The 24,291-nt window shown below is 36.6% G+C and overlaps 2 protein-coding genes across 2 annotated transcripts in view; one reads left to right on the top strand and one right to left on the bottom strand.

Moving 5' to 3' along the window:
* Positions 1-16,818, bottom strand: part of COL10A1 (collagen, type X, alpha 1) — a 37,254-nt gene extending 20,436 nt beyond the window's left edge. The window contains exon 1 of the mRNA XM_014964607.1: positions 16,711-16,818. The gene's annotated coding sequence lies outside the window, so the exon portion shown is untranslated. The remainder of the gene's footprint in view (positions 1-16,710) is intronic.
* The window catches only part of NT5DC1 (5'-nucleotidase domain containing 1), a 131,451-nt gene that overhangs the window by 36,327 nt on the left and 70,833 nt on the right, over positions 1-24,291 (top strand). The gene's annotated exons all lie outside the window — the stretch shown is intronic.

Raw genomic sequence — 24,291 nt, 5'->3', positions numbered from 1 at the left:
GGGGGGGGGGGGGGGTCATAAGATGTTTTTGGAAACCAGTAGTTCATTACAGCATGTAAGTACAGAGAGAGGATTAGTTCTAAAACTCTGCCCATATGCACAAGTGATCACTCTTTGGCTGAATCTCTCAAAGTAATCAGAATATAACTATTAGATCACCTTTCTGATGTGCTTTTTTTGTTTTGTGGTGGGTTTTTTTCTACTGCCCTTTGTTTCATCCTGGATATTGAGATTAGGCAGGTGATAAGGATTTTCATGATTATACAGGCCTCTAGCTTTTTTTTTAATATCCTCATGCCAGGAATCTTGGATGGCAATGGTATATTATATAATGCATATTATATAATATATATACGTGTAAATATATAACCACTGCTGTTTCAATGACAGTAGCTAAAATGGTAGATAAAAGCACAGATGATCGTAGCTCATTCTGCTTGGTTAATACTGATGTCTTTTAGTTGATTTGCTTTGCTTTGTGGTGGTTGTTTTTTTAGCAGAATAGAACTAATAGGAAAAAATGCTTTTTAAGAATACCCTCTCCTTTGCCTTTCCTCTACTGTTGATTTTTTCACAGCCTGTCAGTTCTTGAATGTTGCTTTCTTAAGTTTGCAAAAGGCATAATGGCAAACTAAGGACACAACAAAGGAAACCTATTTGCTTTCAGGCTGTCCTCTTTCCAACAGCACATCACCATGTGGTTTTACTCCCTTTAGAGCAACAGGATTTCTTCTCCTGAAGTCTCTCTGAGCTGGTGGAAGAGGGTGTTAATGGAGAAGTAAGCTTTTAACTAGAAACATGACACAATTCACACATAAACCATGTAAGCAATAAATCTTAGAAATGAAGGCTTGTCTCTGCCTTTCAGTGATTCATTCTATGCATTTCTTTTCGTCTTCTGTATCTTCAGCTTTGATCTCTGCTTCTCAGTGTATTTGATACTTCTTCCTAGTGTTCAATGGATTCTAACTGTGCCATTCAGCAGGGCATGGGTGAAGGAATTTGTTGGTGCTTCTAATATCAGCTCTTGATGTTCATGCAGTATCAAGCAGGGGTTCCTTGGAGCCAAAGAATATGTGTAGGGTGAGAGTCCTTTTCTGAAAAATGAGGTGCAGAGAAGGAAATGCATTTTTTTGAGGGTGGCAAGAGTCTGCTGCATTGTACACTGTATTCTTGCTGCAAATTGTGTGACCATATTGACATGGAATCACTGCTTTTAAATAGAATAATGTAACTAGAACCTACTTTAGGTCATATTTTAGTCTATTTAAACCTTCCTTCAAAAACACTGTGTCCAAAACTCAATATTTAGCATTACACCACTGAAGGTGCAGGTTTGTTGATTGACTCTCTTTAAAATGTGTTCCTATAAAAATACAACCTGAGACAAAAGCCTGAAACTTCAGAAAGAATCACCATCTACTTTAGGTGAAAGCTTTGGATTTTATAATTTTATTATTGTAATTTCTGTGTTGCTATCTGAGAGCAGAATTTTCAATCTGTCTTATCTTAAATAGCATCTTTTTCATTCAGCAGGACTGAAGGTCATTTGAATTTGAGTGCAAGACTGGATCTACTGGACAAAAAATAAGTTTTACATTTCTCACTATTTTTTCTTGTATGCACTCAACAAAAACCCCTTGCTTCTTGGCTTTTACCTCTGAGAAGCTGTGGAGTACCTCCAGCTTGTGATGAAATGTTTCTGCTGTGATGACAGCCCAGGAATGCTGTCTACTCTATCGGGTCAGCTTTGGAATTCATGGCACTCTTCTTTTGTTCATGTCTGTGAACTTGACAGGAGTTTCTTCCAACAGGAAAAAATACAGATATTTTTAAGATAGGCCACTTGTTTCAGGTTTCTTCTTGCAGTTGCTCAGTGACTTGTTTTCTTCAATTATGTTTAAACTTCCTGAGATTGGAGAGCCTTCTTGCTATCTGAGAAATCACTACCAGGTTTCCCAATATTTCTGTGGAGTCTTGATGTGTGTCTTCAGCTTATTCTCCCTTGAGCAAAACATGGTTTTAACTATTGTTAGTGGCTAAAGCCAGACTGGGTCATTACAATAATTCATTCCGACTGTCATAACACAAGCCAAAGAAGCTTGCCCAGTAGCTTCTGTTTCTGCCCAAAGCATATCTTTAAGGACATAACATCCTAGCCTTTATTTAGCTGTGGATTGCTCTGATTGCTTCACACACTGCTCCTGATTCTCAGGAGGAGAGTTCCTACTTCACACCCTGTAGGGGAGCTCCCTTTAGATGGTTTATCATCAAATCTTTTGAATGTTTGGCAGGAGTTTTGGTTTTTTTACTTTTAAATGTGAATTCTCTATTAGAGTATTGTGCAATACCATTTTAGTATGGAAGGAAAACTGAACTTTGTAAAATTATACAGGCTTGTTTTGATTTGGGAGAATCTAAGCATCTGGAACTATCATAGACGGCTACTTCAGACACAATGTGTCCAATATATCTCCCAAGGAACTTGATTTTTTTTTTTCTTAGTTTAGTATGTTCAGAACAATTCTCTCAGTTATTGCTTTAAAAATTAGTTCAATGGTTCCAAGTTCACATCTTTTTCTTTTAATCAGATTTTTATTCTTCTTCCTACTTGTTTGGATATGATAAATATTCTGGTTTTTGGATACAGCATATATGTTGTTTATATATATATGTGTGTGTATATATATCTGCATATACTTTATGTAAGTAAAAATTGGATACAAATGGACTTGCACAAATAAGCTTTACAAATATGATTTTTTTATAAAAGGCATCTTTTGTGTATGTGGAAATGAAAAGTTATCTAGCATCATCTTATTTTCAGTATTTGATTCTGGCACCTTTTCACACCATAAAAAACATGAATGAAGGGGTTTTTTACAAAATATTCATAAGTTTCCAAAAAGTAATGTATCCAGACAGATTTATGAAATTACATAGAAAATATATAACCATTTATTTCTAATCTGTGATTTTCACTAGTTCCTGCCTTAAAAATTCAACTTTTGTACTAACTGGCATCCAACTATCAGTGCTAGGTAAGCTATAGCAAATATTTGTAAATATTCTATTTAGTATGTTTATCTGCAAATTCAAAAAAAGAGGAGCCTTTTTTCCTTATCAGAGGAGGAACATTTCTCAAACTGTTTTTTAGACTTTACTCTTAGGTGCATCAAAATCTTTGCTTTCTCAAGTATGTTCTTTTTTCTTTTCTCTTTTCCAAAACAGTTTTAAACAATGTAATCCTATTTTGAGAATTATTAATTAGTGCTTTTAAGATTAGAGCTCAGTTAATTCATTAGTTATGTCTCGGAATGGGGTTGTTCCCAAAAGCAAAATTATTAGTAGCTTCAAAATTATTTCAGGCTGTGTACACTAAAACTCTTCTTCGTTGCAAATGATTGAGAGTGGAATGACAAACTGGTCTGTTCACCAGAGCAAATGTCTAGACTGGCCCCCTACGTCTGCAAGCAAAGTCTGTTGGATCCTGACTTTGTCCATATTGACAAAAGTCCTGCCCTTGACAAAGGTTTTTCTATTAGAATAGTCTGCTAAATTAGTCTGAAGTGTATCTTTCAATCTGGAAAATGAGTTTAACCAGGAAAGGGTAAGGTCAAAGTAAGGCTGTGGTGGTAAATACGAGTCAACAAAGGAATGTTGTCAATCCCGGCAGGCCCAAAGCCTACATGACCTACATGAAGCATTTCACAGTATTCCTATTGACAGATGCTTGACTGAACTTGCATCTGGCAAGTTCTGCTGAGAGACACCAAAACAGCTCTCTTCTTTTTGACCAGAAGAGTAGACATAAAACCCTTTCTGTGACTTGCCAAATGTACACAAATAAATTTGGGACACCAATTTCTATTTGGGACTGTGGTAGCAGGTTGTACTTTTCCTCTGACTGTCATTAACTCATCACAAGTTCTAATTTGACATTAGCACTGCTCACATTCACACTTTTTACAACTTCCAGTGCTAGTTTCTAGTTGGCCCCATTAGATTTGGTGTGCTTCGGTTTGAGTTACTGGGAGGTTGCCTGCTTTACAGGAGGGTGTTTCTCAGTGAGTTTCATGCTTCTGGCTACCTGCAGCAAGCACATCTTCCTTTTTTTGATATTTGGACCTCCGAGCACAATAGACGTGTCTATGCAGCTGGCACCAAACTCTTGCACTTCTGCAGAAGTGAAACAGGCCTCAGGTAGAAGCTTGTGTGATCATCTGGGAGTGATGCAGTGAGTACACTTGATACCTGTGTTAGCAAGGGAACATGGATGCTAATGCAGCTAAACTGCTTCCAGAGGGCCACTGCTCCATATGCAGCCTGCCCAAGGAGTAAGCAGAGTCTGGTTGTACCTGCCTGTGTAGATACCTCTGCTGTGTCCAACAGATTCTGTAGGACTGCCAGTTCTGGTCACCTAAAAATAAATTATCAGATTACAGCAAAAAGAAATAGTTCTACTGTTGCAGAATATGAGAAGAGTGGAAAAAGAATGCTACTGGGAAGGGAAAAGAACTTTTTCTCTTACACCAAACTATTTCCATCAAAATGCCAGAACATACAAAACTGGGAATTGGCAGGAGCCTCCTCCACGCAGCAGTTCTCTGTTGGACGCTTAAGGGAAAGCGGCTTTGGAGCTGGATGAGTGGGGAGGCTGGAAATCCTATTGTGTGTGCTTATGATTTTGAACAGAAGAACTGCTGCATTCTGAACTGCGAAATATGGTAGTTTGTATGTGGCAAATAAGTAAGGTTTGTAACAAATAGGCATAACTGATTATGGAGTATGCTATGAAGCAGCGGATCCAGAGAGAACAGCTTTGGTGTCTGTTACACTGTGTTCCTAGAACTTCACTTGGTGATTGAGCGATTTTAAAGAAAGTGAAAGATGAATACTTCCACACCCATTGGAAAAGCAGATATTTTCCTTTTAGAAGAGAACATCTGTTGTAGTTAAACTTATATATGAAATACTTTTTTCTGAGAAATCAGAGCTACTGCACTTTTTGCAAACAGTAAGGACTGAAAAGAGGATGAGTTCTTATGAATTAAAAGTCCCCTCCTATACAGAAAATAAATGCTTCCTTTGTATCAGCAGAGATTTTACCATAACCTCCATGACTGACATAGATTTAAAAATAAAAAAACAAAAAAACCCAAACCAAAACAAAATACAAAAACCCCACCACCCTACAGCCCCATCTGCAAGTGCTCTAGAGCTGTTGTCTTTCCTCATTTTAAATAGATGTAGTTTTTGTTAGTATTCTGGAAATGTAGATATATCAAAAGCCCTGCTTTACACGCTAGACAATGTGAACAGCTAAATGTTTGTGTAAGTGACAGTAGGTAGCATTAGTCTTTGTCTCCTAAAAAGCCTGGTCCAGATAATAGTATAAGAGCCACCTTCTTTAGCTCGAAAGTTGACTCATGCTTTTAGTTGCTGATTCAGCTGAACAGGTTCTGCTTACAGCACACAAACAGCTCCAAACTGCTCACATGATTCGGAGAATAATTATCTTTTGGTTAGTATGATGGTGATTTTTTTACTTCCAACAAAATATGAAGAGTCACAGTAGAAAATTTTATTTATGTTTTAAAAATATGTTTTATGCCCTTCTAATAGAAGCAATATTTTTGGGCTGATGTGTGGCAGGACGTGCCTCCAAGCATGAGTGTCCAGCACTACTACAAGAAACAAAGTTTGGGACTCAAAAGTGAATTTGATGAGAATTAAAAAAAAAAAAAAAAGGTAATCAGTCCTGAAGGCTTTTTTGCTTTTTCTGTCTTAGATAAATAGGTATAGTTATACATCAAAAAATGAGGAGGAACAGAAAATGTTATAAATATGCCTTGTTTAAGGATCAACCACAGCTTTGATACTTGCAATGTGGGCTACATCTAGGTGTTTTATACTAGCCTGATTTAATTTGGTGGAGTATAGATTTTCCAAAAGGAGGTATTGATTAAAAAAAAGAAAGTGTCCAAATTGTTTAGTACTGCTGCAACTTAATACCTAGTTCAGCCTATGATTTTCCAGTTCATCCACGCATAATTTTCATCCTGTCATGGATTAGTTAAAGCTTCCAAAATAGCCTAAGGGAAATGTAGAATGTTGATTTACAGTGCTACTAATGCAATGTTAGAAACAAGCTGTTATGCCTTGAAAGAGCAGCGGAAGCAGTTATATGCAAGATGTGATTGTTTTATGTGAATAGAGGTAAAAGTGACATGGCTGATGAAGTGAGCTGTTTGGAAAATATCATTATATTCCTCAGTAAGTAAATTCCCTCTGTCGCCCCCCAAATGGAAAGAAGTCTCACTGATGTTTTAAAAATCTATGTTTCTTTGTAAAAAGCACTTTTCATTCAAAAAATCTTTTGTTGGGAAAACTTTGTAATATGTTTTTCCCCAGAACGCTTTTTCTTCAAAATATTATTGTGGAGGGCTGGGAAGTTTGTGGCTCGGTTTCATTATTTCATATGGTCTTCATTTTCCCTTACTAAAAGCAAATTAAATGTTATATGGTGTGGGGAGAGTTGTATTTATAGTGAGAGACAGAAAGGAGGGCAACCTTCAACCTGGGACAGGTGACAGAAGACTTAAGAAATATTTTCCCATTACTAATTTAGCCATTCCAACTTAGTGATACATGGTCAACCAGTAAATTTCTCTTTACAAACTGGCCTTTACTCATGAAACACAACATGTTTACTTTGGCTGCAGAAGCTTTAAGCAGACAGGGTATGAGAGGCGGACAGTGCCAAGTTAGTTGAAAGGTCTATTAAAACCTTTTAAAGTGGGCAGGGAGGAACAGTGCTGCTCACTTATTTGAACCCAAAGTATTAAAATATGAAATTGCTTTATGTGGTAGTAGAGAAAGCAGATTTTTTTTTTTTTCCTAGTTGAGAATCTAAGATACCATTGGCAGGTGGCTGTTGATTATTTATAGACTTACAAGAAATCATTATCTTCTATTATAAGTAGAAATATTTAAACTTATAATCTTCTATAGGCCTATTTTGTTTACTTAGAAGTTCATGAAAGAAAAGGAGTAAAACTCATATTAACACTGAGGCTGGAAAAAAAATTTAAATTCTTAACAGTGCTTTGAGTTTAGCCTGGGAGGGTACTGTTTTTTCTGAAGCTGGAATGCAGCTCTGCAAATTTCTCTGCATGACTTTTTGAGCAACCTTATGTCCAATTCTTTATTTCTGTAGGACAAATGAACTGCACAAAGGTGTGTAGTGGATTGGAAACTCCATGGTTGAAAATAATTTTTTGCTTATTGCAGCATATCCCAGCCATCCTATCAAAGCTTCAGCACACTCCAGTAGCATTCATATATTCATATTCAACGTAAAAGTTATTCCTTATGTCGCTTTATATATGCTTTCTCATTATAATAGGAGAAGTGAACAGAGAAGACCTGTTTATACGCAGGTCACCACAGGTGACAAACACATCAGGCTTTATCTTCTTGCCTCCAGATTAGAATTCTCAAAAAGGAAAAGTGTGTGTATAGAACAAAAAGAACATATACCTGAGTGGTAAAAAGTATTCTTATATTTCCGTTTAAAACTAGAGGTGTCTCTGTGTAATTCCCACAGATATAACATTATGGTTACCATTAATAACTCAGTCTACAATTTCAAATGTATTTTACTACAAGATTTTAAGTGTTCAGTCTATCGCAGAAAATGTCATCTGCATGTAACAGGAGAGCGTCTATTTAGAAATTTACCCCTTGACTACTGGAGGACCAGATTCTTGCACTTTTATTTCCCAGTAGTGCCTATTTTTATGAGTAGTACTAGTTAGATTTAGATGTAAGGATGGCCAAACGGGGCTTTCAGCTTACATCGCAGTAGTGTGATTTGTTTCACAAAAAAATTTCTTTAATAAGAAAAAAACAGAAGCCAAAGGCAGGAATATCTTCAGCATTTGTGGCATTTGCAAGTTGCTTTCCATACTTTAAAAGTGTTCCAGCTCTTTTTCTTTGTAATAGAATGCTGCTTCCTAATTTAATAACTTTCAGGATAATTTTTGGCCTAACAAATGATTGGAGTAAACCTAAGAAAACTGTAACACTAAGAGACATTTTTGTAAAAGTTAACCTTATCTTCTAATATGCCAAGAGAAGAACTTTATTTCAAATTTGACATGTCTCTTATTTTTAAACAATGACGTGAAATAGTTTCACATTACACAAAATCTTTATCAAGTGCATGTTTCCATACCTCCTAAATTGTATCCCCTACATTTCTGCAAGATATGTGCTTCTTTCTTGCTCAGTAAACCTTCCCCCCTCCCGCTGCCCCAAAGTATCATAACCATTGGAATGGTTTATGTGTATTTCCAGGAGTTGGTACTTGGAGGTTCACATTTTATGTGTAGTATGTGCTATTGTGCTCTGTTAATTCAAAGTAATTTGGAGGCAGAAGGATAAGCCACCAGCTTGTGGATAGAGTCCAAATCACAGTGATAACTGTCATCCCTCTTCTTCTGTGCTTTAACTCTGGGACATGCCATGTAATGAATTACCTTGCATTAAAACAGCAATGTGTGAATATGTGCTTAGTAGCCTGAAGTAAATGTGAAATTATAAGAGTAATTAATTAGAATCTTTATCTTTACGGGCTAAGCCAAAGTTTCACAGCTGAGCCTATCTAGTGAGCTGCTGCCACAAAAAGGTCAGCTTCTCTGCCCTTGCTATGTCCTCTTCTCCCTCTCCGGCGCTCTCCTCATTCCCTTACACCATGTGTAGTGATTGTCAGGTTCTTCTGGGACCTGCTTTAGCTGGGATATAGCTAAAACTAGCCAACCCTATTTTCTGGTTTACTTGTCTCCCCTTTTAGAAAATTAAAGAGCATTACAGTAATGTTTCATCAGCATTGCATTGAAGGAGTGATCAGAGGTGGACCAGGGCCATAAATCACTTAGCACATTTCATAGCCCGTATTTCTAATTCAGGTCTTTGACTCTGGCCATAAGCACAATAGTTACTATGGTTTAGCTGAGTGGAGGGATTTATTTTTTTTTTTAAATCTGCATCTTGCATGTGAAAGAGCGCCGTTTGTTCTATTATATGGTTAGAAGTAAACTGAAAGTCCTGAAAATGAGCTATGCTGCAGTGTATCTTTTATAGCTTTGAAAGGTTCATTATGGCAGTGCACTTTAAATGTTTGAAATCCTTTTGGATTACTTAGTAGTTTGAGGCATCTTGAGTTAAAACATGATGTTGTGCAGGAAATCAAAGCAGTCTGGGTCCAGACCTATGATGGCTGGTAATTTCTAACTGCTTGATACTGGAAAACAAGACCAAAGAGAAGTGTTATGTTGGAGGAAGGAATCCAGTGCTTGGCCGGTCCAGCTCCTCTTTTCCCCTGTATATCCATGAGTGCATACAGCCACCACAGCACCATCAAATGAGCAAATGGGATAGCCAGTCCTCTGCCCGCAGGTTGGTCAGAGCCAGTTGCAGGAAGCTGCAGGTGGACCACACTGGTGGGCTCCACTGGCTGGACTCCTTGTGTGTGGCTCATGCCATGGCAGGGGAGTAGGGAAACTGTGACATTATTCTGTGCTAGAGACTGCAGAAGCTGCAAACTTCGTAAATATTAAGGAGAGCTGTTTCTTAGTTAAGTCACTTTTCTAAACCTATAGCAAGAAGATACTAATCGAAATAGAATTTGAGTGAAAACAGGTAACTTCCATTAATACAAAATCAACTGTACAGACTTTTATATAAAACTTGGAGAAAGCATATATACTATTTCACATCATTCTATGAACTCCAGGTTACGTGTTGAAACCGTTCTGAAAGGTATAGGCAAAAGATTAGAATATAATAGGTATTTGCTTAGGTAGATAACAAATATAGTTTTACTTCTTGCTACTACGTGATATATTCTGCATGTTTTTGAAGATCTATGTGTTATATAGCTTGAATATAAAAAAAAGTAGACTCCCTGAAGTTAAATTAATTATTCTGAATCCCTCAACTTTTCAGTATTTTAATTAATTTTTAGTTCCTTCCTTTAAACTCGTTTGCTTTACTACAGAATTGTTACCATTTTCCGTGCCTGTCTTCAGCAAAGATGGGCTGTGCTGTTCCAAGGGAAATGGAATGAGGTCACTTTATGGAAATGTTTGTCATATAATAAACATCATAGGAGGAGAGGGTAAAAATGGAGCATAAAAGTGACAGAAAGCAAATTGGCAGGGATTGGCAACAGCTGAGAGTGGAAGGAAACATGTGGCAGCAGGAAAGTGTGCAAGAGGAAGGAGAGAGAGCAATGCAAAAGGAGGTGGAGTGGAAAGCTGGAAGTGAGTTCCCATTGTTCAAAAAGGATAACGCAGCAGCTTTGCATACCCCAGCAACAGGGGAAGGTCAACAGCTGTGTATTCACTGAAACACAGACAACATGTTTAAGTCTGTATTTAAGACTGAATGTTGGCTGTGGATGATCCTACAAAGAAACTGTCAGAATGCAATGACGTACTTTGCCAAGCAAATGTCCCTGCAGCCCAGCGTGCTGGCTTAAAATAGTCCTAAGCAGATGCTTGGTGAGGAGGAAGAATAAGGTAGGCATCCTAAAAGAAGAAAAGGTCAAAAGGCTTTTCAATTTGGTTTTAATTTCTTGTTTCTTGGGATTTCAGTCACAGTTTTTGAATAACTGGAGATGACAATATTTCTGTGTCTTAAGTACACCTATCATTCTGCCTCCTTTTTAATTCCTGATAAAAACTGAGTTTCTTGATGTCTTGATTTTGTTAGGAAAAAATATTAAAGATCATTTTTAGATAATAAATATCCTCTTCTCTGAACATTTTTCATATCTTAGATTTTGAAAATGGGAGCGTTTTTACTTGTTCTACGAGAACAAAAGAATCTAACCAGCCTTAACTTCAGCAAAGTATTGTCTTTTCCTACACAGCTTTTTGAAAGGAACCTGATACTTGGGTAACAGTAGTGCTAATGTGCTAATAAGGATTTAATAGTTTTATTTCAGTTACATGGATTATACTTAAACATCAATCTATTGGGTCAAGTTGCCTTCCTCCATTTCAGAAAACGGACTGTGATTCTTACATACTGCTCATTTTGAGAACAGAGCAAGCTATCGATCAGTATATTCATTCCGATCCCAATGTAAGAGCACCTGCCAGTTGCTGAGTATTATGTTTGCACGTACACTGCCATCTGCAGAGTGGTCTAACAGAGGATTAGGATGTTCCTTAACGCCACTCATCTGGGTGGCTGTCCTAAAAATAACCAGATAATGCTACTCAAGGTAATTCCCCAAGCACACTGCTTTCATCCACTGCCTACTGTGCTTACTTGTAAACAGTAAGCTATCATCTGAAATACAGATGAGTCATATTATGCTCATTTTTTTTCTGTCTGATTTAGAGTTGATCACAGCACGCAGTTTTGCTCTGCATGGCTTATTCTGTCATTTAAAGAATCCACCAACGTGTACAGTCTTTTTCCTTTCAGCTATTTGCCACATTATTAGGGAAGACAACCTCTGTTATTCAGAGGATCCAAGTATTGTTTGATACTGGGGTAGGGAGCTGTGAGCAGTGGCGCTTGTGAAACATTACCCCAGAAAATTACTACCTAATTGTATCCTGAAACTTCGACAGATTCTGTCCTAATGCATCACTTAGTACAGGCCCAAAGTCTGCCTTTGTAAAAGGCAGGTGTTAGTTAAAAATCAAGATGTTTTTCCAAAAATTAACGTTATTCTACTTTTTTTTCTTTGGGTAAATTGCTGAGTGGAGTTCTTTTGCCTTTTTTTTTTTTTTATGCTATTTTCTTCTGAACCAAGAATTAGTGGTGGTTTCTATGCTTTATATAAGTATTAGGTGTTAGAGAAAGATAAATATTGAGCTAAAGGATAGCCTTAGGATGATCTAGCCAAATTCTTGTTCCTCCTTTCTTTCATGTTCAGAGGTTATTTTCAATAGATTATTTTTCTTTTCCAAATTGTGTACTATTTGACTTTTCCCATGTTTCACAAAAAGTAATTGGTAAGCGTATCTTAGAATCGTTAGGATTGAGTTATCTCCGAGACACCACTATGTGTCACAGCCACAATCTACATGTCTGATTTTTCTGTGAAAGACCTTAAGTGTGTTTTCATATTTATTTTTAACCAAACTCTGTTCACTGATTTATTTATTTATTTAATGTAAAGTGAAAGTTGATAGCATCACCACTGCTGGGCCATTGTGTGTTTGTGGTACCCATTATCATCCTGTCCAGAGACAGGAATTACCAGTAACAGTGCTTCCTCTCTCTGGTGGGAGAGTGGAGGACCGTATCATGGCTGATGTGGACCAGCCATGCCACCCAGACTGCAGGGGAGCGGACAATACTGGAAGTTGTAAATACAAGGTCCCACTGCAGTATTTGCAAGTTGAATTATTTTTGCTTTCTGTAAAATTTTTCTAGGCTATGATCAGTTTGTCAGTAATGTTACTTTTCATACCCCCGTGGCACACAAAAAAGTACTCTGGTAAAATTAATTTTTGAAATGATGTTTTGTCATTCAAGAAGAATAGTATTTATAAAAGGCTGGTAAGTAATCTTTCCCTGAACTGTGTAGTGAATGAACTTGACAGTGGACTTTTTCAAGTGAAAATGAAATGTTTGAGAAGAGTAATTAAACTGTTGCAAGCTATGGGGAGGCAAGGGAGTGAGTACTTGCAGAGTATTAAAAGTTGAAGAATAATCATTGATGAGTCAGGGAGGAAAGCAATCATAGAATCATAAAATTATTTAGGTTACCTAAATTGGTTTAATAATCACCTAACCCTTTTCTCATCCCTCAAATAATTGACAACCAATTCCAACTGATTCAAATTTAAATTTGGCCAAGACAGACCAACCTTTAATAACCTTGGGTCAGAATTATGAAATATATGTGTGCTTTGAACTTGACCCAGAAAATTACTTAATGCAAAAATAAACAGCTCTAATACTGTTTTTTGGAAAGTATTATAAATGAAAATTCAGCATTTGGACGTACTGATGGGATTGGTAATAACTAATACACCATCCTGTGAGGATACACTTTGGAGATCCTTTTGGCTACCAATGGAAGATATGCTGAATCTCCAAAAACTTTATTCAGTAACTGACTATTATGGTAAAATAAAGCTCAATCAGCAATAGCTGTGTTTTAGGAGAAACAATATTGTCTGGTACGTTTCTCTCTCACTCCATGTTCTCCTTAAATTTATACCACAAAGTAGTATGGGCCACAATTATTAAAATGCATACTTTTCTTTCTCCAAGCTGCTTTTAAAAGACAGAATTATCAATTTTCATGGCAAGTCAGATGAAATTCTTTTACCAACCACAAAGTTTTTAAGTGTTTCATTTTAGGAAGGTTGCTTAGGAAGGTCTTCTGCACAAATAAAAATTATGGTATTACATTTAAAGATAAGTTTGGCTGCTTTATATGCAAAAATATTTTTAAAAGTAAGTGTTTTTAAATTCTTGATGCTATTGGGAGACAGTACCAATTTCAGCGTAATAAAGAAAGGACATTTTCTTTGGGGTGCTGTTCAAGTGTCTCTGATTTTAATACTGCTCCTGTTGGTAAGGTGTGTGAGGATGAGCGTGGGGGTCAGGGCGCAGATCTTCGCAGGTGATGGCTGCCTGCAGCAGACCTCCCACATCCTCCACATCACACTTGAGAAGTCCCTAAGAACATGGTGGGATGCAGGATGACCCAGTTGACCAGACCTCCTTTAAGAGGTGGTGAGCCATTTTAGAGCTTGTATTACCAACATAACTATTAATTAGCTTTTCAGAAGTAAAAATGTTAGTATTCAGTCTTGAGCCCTGAATAAGCTGAAATAAGGTTAGGGATGTAACTAACTTTAGTACTGTGTCCAGTTTTGGGCCCCTTACCACAAAAAAGACATTGAGATGCTGGAGTGGGTCCAGAGAAGGGCAACGAAGCTGGTGAGGGGTCTGGAGAACAAGTCTTATGAGGAGAGGCTGAGGCAGCTGGGGTTGTTCAGCCTGGAGAAAAGGAGGCTGAGGGGAGACCTTATTGGTCTCTACAATTACCTGAAAGAAGATTATAGAGAGGGAGGGATTGGCCTCTCTCCCAAGTCACTGGCGATAGGACAAGAGGAAATGGTCTCAAGTTGCGCCAGGGGAGGTTGGGATTGGATGTTGGGAAAAATTTTTGCACTGAGAGGGTTATCAAGCTTTGGAATAGGCTGCCCAGGGAAGTGGTTGAAGCACCATCCCTGGAGGTATTTAAAAGATGGGTAGACATAGTGCTTGGAGACATGGTTTAGTGATGTTTTTTTATCAGAGTTTGGTTGATGGTTGGACGGGATGATTTTAAAGGTCAATTCCAAGGTAGACAATTCTATGATTCTAAAAGTATTGGAAGTAGAGGAGAAAAAGAATAAATTTTTGGGGAGCATTGTGGGAAAAGGAGATGGAATTTGTTTGGAAGTGGCAGTGGGTGGCATGGCCAGAGTTAGGTGAGTGAAGCTTCAAGAGGCGCTCTGGAATAGGGAAGATTAGATTTAGGAGGAACTGGGAAAAAGAAGTAAAGCCAGGGGCTTTGGGGAGAGGAGTTTGGGGCGGGAAGACTAGAGAGGTGGGAGGTTCTATGGCAAAAAAGACCCTGAGTCAAGATCAGCTTTAGCTGCCAGAGGCCATTTCCCTCTCCCAGACATATACATGGTTTTGAAATACCTTTGCCTGGCTTTTTGCCTTTGTAAAGCCCTATATTTCAAGTTCAGGGACCTGAACTTAAAAGAACAAACACCGAAAAAACTTTAAGATTCTGATTTTTCGTAAATTGTGAAGTTAACAAACCCAGCATTTGTATTCTGTCCTTGCTTCTCTCTTTCCCCACCCCTCCAATAAAGAAAGGCTGTGGAGTGTAATTAAGAGCTGTAGCTGGGACAGCTTTTATGCTTTCCTTTTACAGACTCGTTTTGGGGCACGTTGATTTATGTGTGTCCTGGAGTGTAAGTTCCCACACCAGGCTAAGATACAGCTGAGAACCTCTTGTAACAAAAGCTCTAGTAGAACTGGGTCAAACACATTAAAATAAATGCATTAGAGATATAAAACAGTAAAAAAGATAATAATTAAAAATAATCTAATACTAAAAATCTAATAGTCTGCAGACAATTAGGTGCAAAGTACTCTTGTTAATATTGAGCAAACTAATGAGTTTTTTTGCGTTATCATCATGCATTTTTTCATTTCAGGTATGAAGGAAGTGTGTGGGCAAAGATACGCCCATACTTGCACTTTACAACATGAGCTGTGAGATAAGGCACAGAAATAGTTGTTGGTGGCTTCCTATGCCAAAATTTGAGCCCTCCTGTATTAATGTATGACACAGGAACTCTCTGATAAGACATTTTTTCACTTTATTGAGATGGGTACTTTGAAGTAAGTTTAGTCTAACTGTATCCATAGAGTGGAGCTGTGACAGTTGGCATGGTGAGGGTCAACTAGAATCTTCACTGAAAGTTAATTTTTATCCCTTCAAAAGCCAGTTTTCAAATCTTAAACTTTTAAGTAAAATAAGGCCACATAAAATAACACCACAACTGGTTGCTGAGAAACCTACAGTTCAAAGTAGGATTATGGGGTAAAATTTATTCATTAAACATAACTGGATAGACTGTGAAAAATACCTGAAGCATTTCTCCCTGGCTTTGGCCTAAAAATAGTCAAATCATTTTAGAGGAAATCTTGGGAGGTAGGAAAAAAAAAAAAGGAATCTTGTATGCAAGGTATCTGTTCAAATCTTGTTAAAAGAAAAAAAAAATAGTTTTCAATGCAGCCTCAGTTTCATAGCTGTGATAAGCTGCTTCTCCAAATAAAATGGTCATTTGTGTAACCCTATTTTTACACTTTGTCATGCAGATACATTTCCAGTGTATTTAAACAATAAGAGCAGGCATCAAAACAGATGAAAGAAAATGATGTATTTGTTTTCATTCTAATTTTTTAGCACTTCTGTGCAACTCACACTTTTTTTTGTTAAGCTCAAGCAGTTTTGCCTGCTGCCATTGTAAGTGTTACAAGGCTGCTTGGGAATATTTTAAACAGAAATCTTCTGAACACACAGGAAATATTCATTGTCAGTAATTTGTTAAATGATCAGGCTAGTAAAAATCTAACATATGATTAATCTGGGCGACAGGTAGTATTTCTTTCAATTGGCTTAACAAGTAGGACAAAACCCCCATTCAAAATGCATCCCCTTGGAAATGTGAGTGAATTACAGCAGAAATAGTTTTCTGATTGTGTACATTGCATGAAGGAATATTAAAAGCATTTGAAGGCACAGCTAAATCCTTCTGCGATTCAAACACTGCATTTAACATGAGTGGAATACTTAGTGCTATTTTAACATTTTATATCGTTTCCCAAGACTTGAATGGAATGTCTTTTTCCGACTCACAATAGTGTTTATTACTCAATTATTCAATGCTTACTACTATAATCATAAAATCTAAGCAAAAATCAGCATATTTTATGAAGCTTCTTGGTTTAGATAATAAACATTTTTCTTTTTAAAAAACACTATATTGGAATTTTTCTTTAAAAACACTATTGTTGGGAAGGGTTGTAATTACTATGTATTCTAATCATTGATCTACTATGTTTTCAGTGTCCAGCTACAGGAATTCATGTTTGTCCTACCTTGTAGTTGAATGAAAGCTGTCCCTCGATAGAGGGAGTGTCTGCTTGCCAGCTGTCACCGAAAGTCCCTGCTTTCTGAAGTCAGAGGTGCTCCTCTTGCTGCAGTCATGATTCACAGGAGTGCTCAGCAGGCATTTCAGAAGAGTTAGAAGGAGGCAGCCCTCTCATTCAAAAACCCTTTTTTGGTGGCTTTTGGACTTTTTAACTTATTGAAAAGCTGAGTTGAATCATATGCTGGCTACTGACTGACGGGTCTGCCTTCTGATTCAGTTCCAGGAGAGAATAATTTTTTGTTTCCCAGAAGAAAATGTCTCTGTATGAGAGGTGGAAGGGGATTGGGGATTCTCACTCATTTAACCCCCGTGTTCTTATTTATCTGTGTTAAAGAGGAGCGTGAAATTTATTTGACATGTCTCTCTAATGGGACGGGCTTTTTTGGAGAGTAGAAAACGAATTCCTTTATGTTCTGTAACCAATAAAAATTGCTTCTTAGGAGAAAAAGTTACAGCATTTTCCCAAGTTTGTTACTCTATTCATATTCTTGCAGCAAAATGCAGATTTCAGAAGGGGGAGACAAGCTTCCTAGAAGATCTTACAAATGCCTTTGTGTCTGTTACCCATTTTTCTATTTCTGTGAATGTACAGGTCAGATATAATATCTCTGAATTTTTTCCATATTAAGGAATGATAGGTAAGTCCAAAATGTAAGTGTTTCCTGGAATCCAAGAGAATAATCTCAAGTCAAGATCTTTTCTTCCTTTCCATTACCACTTCTGAATCTATTAATTCAAGTGTTGGATTTGGATGATTTGGAAATTCCATCTTTTAAACGCTGGTTTCATGCCTGTGCTAGTCCCATACCAGACTTTTAAAGATGACTCTGTTGTGCTTTATTGAATACATATTTTATCTCTTGGTTTGTTTTTTTTTGTTTTGTTGATATATCTCTTATGCTGATACTTACATTCAGCATAAACAGTTCTGTCTTATCAAAGGAAGAAAACCTTGCTTTTGGAGTGTATTCAGTCACTGCCATAGCCCTTGGGAGAAACAAAAAAAAAGATTAGAAAGCTAAGTATAAATCCTGAAGATGACAGTACAGGGTGTGAATTATCATCGTATCCCTTGGTTGAGGCAGATTAATCTTTTTTTACAGTCACTGTTTCATTTTGACATTTTTCTGATGTGAGACTTGTAACTACATCTTGAGTGCTTCTTAAACACCATGAATTACGTTATTGTGCCATTTCAAAATGCAGTATCAGAAAAGATAAATACTTTTGTTAATTTATATAGACTACTCTAGTAGTCATGTTCCCTGCCCTTAGTTGCAGAGATATTTCAAACCATTTTTCAAACTGTAGTGCAAAATACTTCACAATTTAGATATCAAAATTATAATTGGCTCCATTGCCTTGAATTGTATCTGCAACAAGATGGCAAATACATTTTACTTCTGATTCTTTTCTCCATGTATTTAAAAGACAGGTGGACACAGTGCTTAGCGATATGGTTTATTGATGGTTTTTGTCAGTGTTACGTTAATGGCTGGACTCAATGATCTGAAAGGTCCCTTCCAACCTAGACAATTCTTTGATTCTATGTAGTTAAAGTCTTGTGAGACTAGTTTGTCTACAGCTTTTGAGCTTCCTGTTGTATTCGTTGAGAGCTGCTTATCTGCCCGATTTAGTTGTTTAATATGTATCTGTCCACTCTAAGGATGAGCAAGTTTCTGAGATAATATTAATTTCATTCAGATTGCAACTCAGTTATGGCTCTAAACCTGAAATGAAAATAATTTGTCTGAAATTTTAATGTAGTGCCATAGAGAAGACTAAGTGGGAATACCAGTGTTAGGGTATTGCTGCTCTGGAGGCAGTGATCCCATTCATTTCTATTGCATTGTTGACAGTGACTTCAGGAGAGACAAGCGTTCCACTGAACTGCAGAACTTCTCTACGTTTAGAGGGACAAGCCTATTAGAAGGCACGTCTCTTTCCAGGTGATCATGCTTTTTTTTGCTGTACCTTTTATCACCCTTCAGGGACTGGGCTTGACATGCAGAAGGGCAGAACAGCAGGGCATAGTACAAGTGAATACTGTGTGAATACTATATACAAGTGAGTACAGTTTATAAATAGTTTAGAAGAAACAAAGGAATTGTCAAGGAAAGGGGCACCCTCAATTACTGGATGTATGTGCTGCAGCATCACACTGTTTCAAGAAACTTGGGATTGTTGTAGGATGGGGATAACAAGATACTAGTATCTCATAGGAATCTGATGAATGTTCATAAATGTTTGTAAAACTCTCAGATGACTTGATGGGTGGTAATGCTGACAGTCATGAGAAAGCCAATATTAATAAATATGTGTGCAAAGTATATGCAAGTCAGTTACATTATTTTTCTGGAACTTTAGTCTCAGCAGTTTGCTTCACATAATGGATGGATAACTTGATTTTTATGATAGATCTTATACAGTTCCTGCCCTGTATTTATTGAGCTGGCCCTTTAACATGTGTCTGAAATTCCTTAATGCATCTCTTTAAATTCACAGTTTAGGACTGCAGTATCCATAGCCTCGAGTGGTAAGTGTTGCAAAAGTGCTGAGACAGACAGGCATTGGCAGCAGGTTGGCTATCGGTCTCCATAATATCATTTTTGTACATGTGGGCCTGAATTCAGTCTTTGTCAGTTCTGATTTCTGTTTGAATTGCACTTGGCCTTTCACTTCTACTTGGCCATTCACTTATCACTGCTGGGTAATAAACATGGCTGGGGTGAGGACAGGATAAACCATCATTCCTTTGCAGTAGATCATTGCTTCTTCCCCTCTCCCTTCATATTTTCCTAGTCCCACTTTCCCATATCTATTTCTTAAAAATTTCTACCCTAGTTCTCCACAAGATGTGTCATTTCTTGGGAGACCCTTGTTCCTCTCCAGAATACTAAGGTAGCTGAGAATTGAGGTCATTGCTGTCAGCTGTGGCTCCTTCTCCGCTGGGGAAAGGAATTGCGGGCGAGGTCTTCTTTGTGCTAAGGAGAGTTGGAACAGAGTGCGTTGAGTTTCTAGGCCGGAATAATGAATTATGTAATCCTGCTGGCACGGCAGGGCCATGTGGGAATAGAAAATGCATAGGAAGGATGGAATCTTTGAAGAATTTTACTGCCTAAATCCATAATGCAAATTTCAGAAGTGTGTATTTTAGATTGTTGCTGAAATGTAAAAGAAGAGCACTTCAGCTCCAGGAGACAGCCTGTGCTGTTACATAAATTTCAAGGACCTATATTACAAAAGTAAGAGTTTCTTATTAATGTGATTTATAGGTGGTGGTGGTGGTTGTGATGATGATGTGCGAGTAAAACAACTTTTTGTTGTTCTTTGCATTCATGGCAGTAGCCAAACCATTTTCCTGAAAATCTCTACAAATAAAATTTTTTCAAAAGGTAAAGAAATTGATCGTGAGGCAGCCATCTGGTGTGGAAAATTCTGACTGAATGGTAGAAGTTTAGCAGTCACTCAGTTCAGGAGAGGAAATGCCAACCCACTCTAGCTTTATTTAGAGTGCTTTATCTATAGATCATTCTTTACATGCCTTTTTCACGCCTTTTTCACAGCAAAGGAAAACTTTGAAGGACAAATAGTTTTAATCCTGTTTACAGAGCTTGTTCTCAATGTAAACCAGACCTGGGTTCTTGTCTTAAATTACTTGTCATTGCAATACCTGTGGTACTACAAAAGACATACAAACTGACTTCATTGCAGTAAATCCTGCGTACAGCAAAGTATCACAGCTATATGACTTTTTAATAGGCTTTTATTAATCTTAAATCATGTTTTTGTGAACACTGTAGTCGCATATTTCTTTTCTGAAATCATACTCTACATTTAACCACTCATTTTCTATACTGCTTTAATTTAAATATGTCATTAGACCTTTTGATCAATATGATATCAGTGCCATAAAACACACAAAGTTAATGTTGAAATCTAATTTGAGTCCTCCTTTTTTCTGAATACCTAGTTACTAACCCTATTATAATGAATGTAATGGCTGTTAGTTTTGTTTCCATTAGAGGTGTAGAGAGGTCAGACTCTGCTGCTTATTGTAGAATAATAGGCTTTTGTCTGAGTTGTGTTGATCTGCTTTGGAAAATAAACTTTGCATTCAAAGTGAAATTTTCATTTGATTTGTTGGCACATTAATACATACTTTTGTACATCTTCAAACAATTTATGTAATTCATTCTTTTAGTCAGAAATCAATACAAATTTCAATGTAAATTACACATCAGTATAAAATACTTCAGTTGACTTTTGAGATATTTTGTTACTTGCTACATTGCTTACTTTTCTTTGTTAATGGCATTAAGTCACATTTGACTGTATCCCAGTTTTCAATAATGTGAATATATTTAGGGTTAAGGGGGTTTTTTCCCAACTAAGCATGAGTACACTAGCTACAATAGAGATTTGATCTTTCTTAGAAATTACCTTATGCATGATTTCAAGAATACATGTCTTCTGGATGAATACATGTCTTTTGTAGAAAACACAGAGAAAAAAAAAAAATATATAAAACCATTAAAATAATTATGTCTTTTCCCTGTGTTTTATTCAGTAAGTCATTTCAGACTAACTTTAAGAGTTAGTCTGAAAAAATAATATTTACAACTGCTTACTTTTTTTCTTGAACAAAAAATAGTTATTGAGCTGTTTTGCAGTAACCTTATCCCAAAGCTAACATTTATTTGTAACATCTCAGAAAGCCATGAAACAAATGCCATATTGATTTGCTAAACATGAATCATGATACATACATTCTTGGGTTTGTATGCTCTTTGTTTCAGTGGAGAAAGTGAGTCTTTATTTTTACACGAAAGTTAAAATGACATCTAAATAAAGAAGAGATTCTTTAATGTTCTCTTTTGTGGGAAGGAGAACTGGGTGTTTCTTCAAGAGTGGGAAAACTTGTGGTCTCTCAAAAGCTCTGGCTGCTATTTTGTCCTGAACTTCACTTTCTTATACTTAACTGACACTTCTTTCATCCGTACGCTTGAAGACTACAATCCCTTTCATCCATCAGATGCGGTCCTCCCGTATCTATGTTCTTATTTCCTTTGCATACAGCCACCTTTCTTCAAACAAGCACCAACCTACATGTGGATAATAAATTCTACCTTGGAAAAATATTTTAGGTCTTTAGACACACATAGACCTTCTTAAAATGAAAAAAAAAAAAAACCAAAAACAAACCCCCCAAAAAAACAGAAAAGAAAAAAGTTTAAAAAAAAAGTATATTTAAAGCTCATTAGGAAAAGCTTTGTAATGGATACTACTCTGAATGCCAGATGACACATTACCGGTGTGAAATGGGGATGTCGTTAGAGCTCTGGAGCAGGAAGGCGTACCTGCCATCTGGCCTACCTTCACGGTGTGTAAATCAGTTCTCTCTGCATCTTAGTTCCATGGGCATAAAATGGCTCCTACTGTACCATACATAGCACTTGGCTAATGAAAATATTGAGCTGGAAATTGTAAGTATGATAAACCTTTAACAGAAGGGACAGGCAAATGTAAAAAGGCTGGAAGAGCAAGCCTGTTACCTCAGGAGAAGGATCTCTGCATCTCTTGGCCAGGCTGCTGAGCATCTTCTAACCACAGCCTGAGGGTCCCAGTGCCAGTTACCAGCCAGTTTTCCATAAAGCCTTTGGCATGTTTGGAAAATAAATGCTTTAAAATTCTTAAGAAACCTAGAAATTTCAGTCACGCTCTTCGTAGAAATGCACAGACAGATAAGCAGGGTGAAACAAAAGCACTCGGACCTTGAAACTGAATTTGTCAATAGTAAAGAGATTTAAGCTAAGACTTCTTTCTTGTTCCCTTAATTGAGTTACTACGTGGCATTAAAGTATTGTAAAACTAATTAGGAAATATAGATAGATAGACAGAAAGAAGATAGTAATGGCATATGTAGTTGTCAGTTCCTTATTTTTCTATATATTTTTATTAAAATATGGAAACTATATTTTGTTCTGAATGCATATGAAATATGAAGACATCAACACTTGTAGTGATTTTCTGCTCTCCTAGATAGTTTATAGTTTTGCTTAAAATTAACCATAAAACCTTGTTCACTTAGCGTGTAACAACTAGGCTTCGACATACACCATTAGTTCTGGCACAGTTTCACATGGGCTCTATTTTAAAATAATTTATCTCTGCAAGATATACTTATTCAGTAGCTAATATATCTAGTTACAAATAGAGATCTAACAGTGAAGACTGACTGTATATAGAGGTTTGTATGTCTGTTTTGGATAACACAATATTCTTGTGTCTTCAAGGTGAAGGAATGCTACTGAAGCTTCCTGTAAAGGAATAGAGCAAGTTCACACTAAAATCAGTCATTACCTCTTTAATTATTACCATGTTCATATTATTTTTTTATTATTATTTCTATATAGCTGGCAAGATAATGTGTAGTGTGGAAAAACAGTCAAGTTACTTCATATTAATTTAATGTTTATTGATCTCTGAAAGTGCACTCTTTCTGCACACCAGTTTTTCAGGGAACCTCTGCCTGCTATTCTGCCCTGCTTTGCAGTGTTTACTCTTCTTTATCATCATATGCAGATGTCATGTCTATACAATTTTGGCTTTAAAAAAATAGGAAAGATAAGGTGATATATCAAGCATAACGTATCATTTCTATCTTTTTAATTAACTATCTCCTTTTTCTTGTGTGAGGTAATGTAAGGTTGGGAATTGAAGACTAACAATTTTCTTTTTTATCATACATTTATTTTACAATTCTGATTGTCATTTAAGTGCTTGTTTCAGCATGTGCTACCCAAGATCTATCCTACAAGAAGATGCATTTATAAGATAAATGTAGATTCAGTCCATAGCTATTTGTTACAATTATGACTGGCATATGGCAAAATGACAAAGTGAGATATGAAGTCCTAGGGGAAGAAATAAAATTTCATTATTCATAGTTTACTTATTTATTCACTCTTTACTTACACTTTAAACTGGACATGCTACAGACCCATCTGATGGTTATGTTGTAGGCTTTGTAAATCAATTTTTGGATTAAACTATTCAAGTTGTCTTTCAAATTTAGGTAAGAACATCAGGAACTAAGTAGATTTATCTTATAATGAATTTTAAATCTTATATTTCATATGCCATTACAAAAAGGTAGTAACTGAAACAAATTAAAATTATAATATTAATTTTGATATATATTATTTCACTAATTGATTTGTTTAACAATGTGTATATACCAAAAAAGCTCAAGAAAAAAAAAGGAAAACAAGCTCTTTATTAAAAAGTTCACATACTTGATCTGTCCAAATGAAAAAAACCACTAATTAAGTAGTGCATTTCAGCACATTTCAAGGGAAAGCTCATCTGTATTATTCAAATCACTCTTTTTTTCTTTCTAAAAAAAACAAAAAAAGCCAAACCCATAAAACTAACAACTAAACGTTTGATATGATTAGATTAACATGCCCCCATAAAGAAAAACGTTAGCTTTGGATTCAGACATTTGGTTCTGTTACTGTCATCA

The sequence above is a fragment of the Calidris pugnax genome, unplaced genomic scaffold (genome assembly GCF_001431845.1).
Source record: "Calidris pugnax isolate Ruff unplaced genomic scaffold, ASM143184v1 scaffold219, whole genome shotgun sequence".
In the NCBI taxonomy this organism is placed as follows: Eukaryota; Metazoa; Chordata; class Aves; order Charadriiformes; family Scolopacidae; genus Calidris; species Calidris pugnax.
The sequence above is the reverse complement of the archived record's forward strand: the minus strand, read 5'-3'. Positions and strand labels throughout refer to the sequence as shown.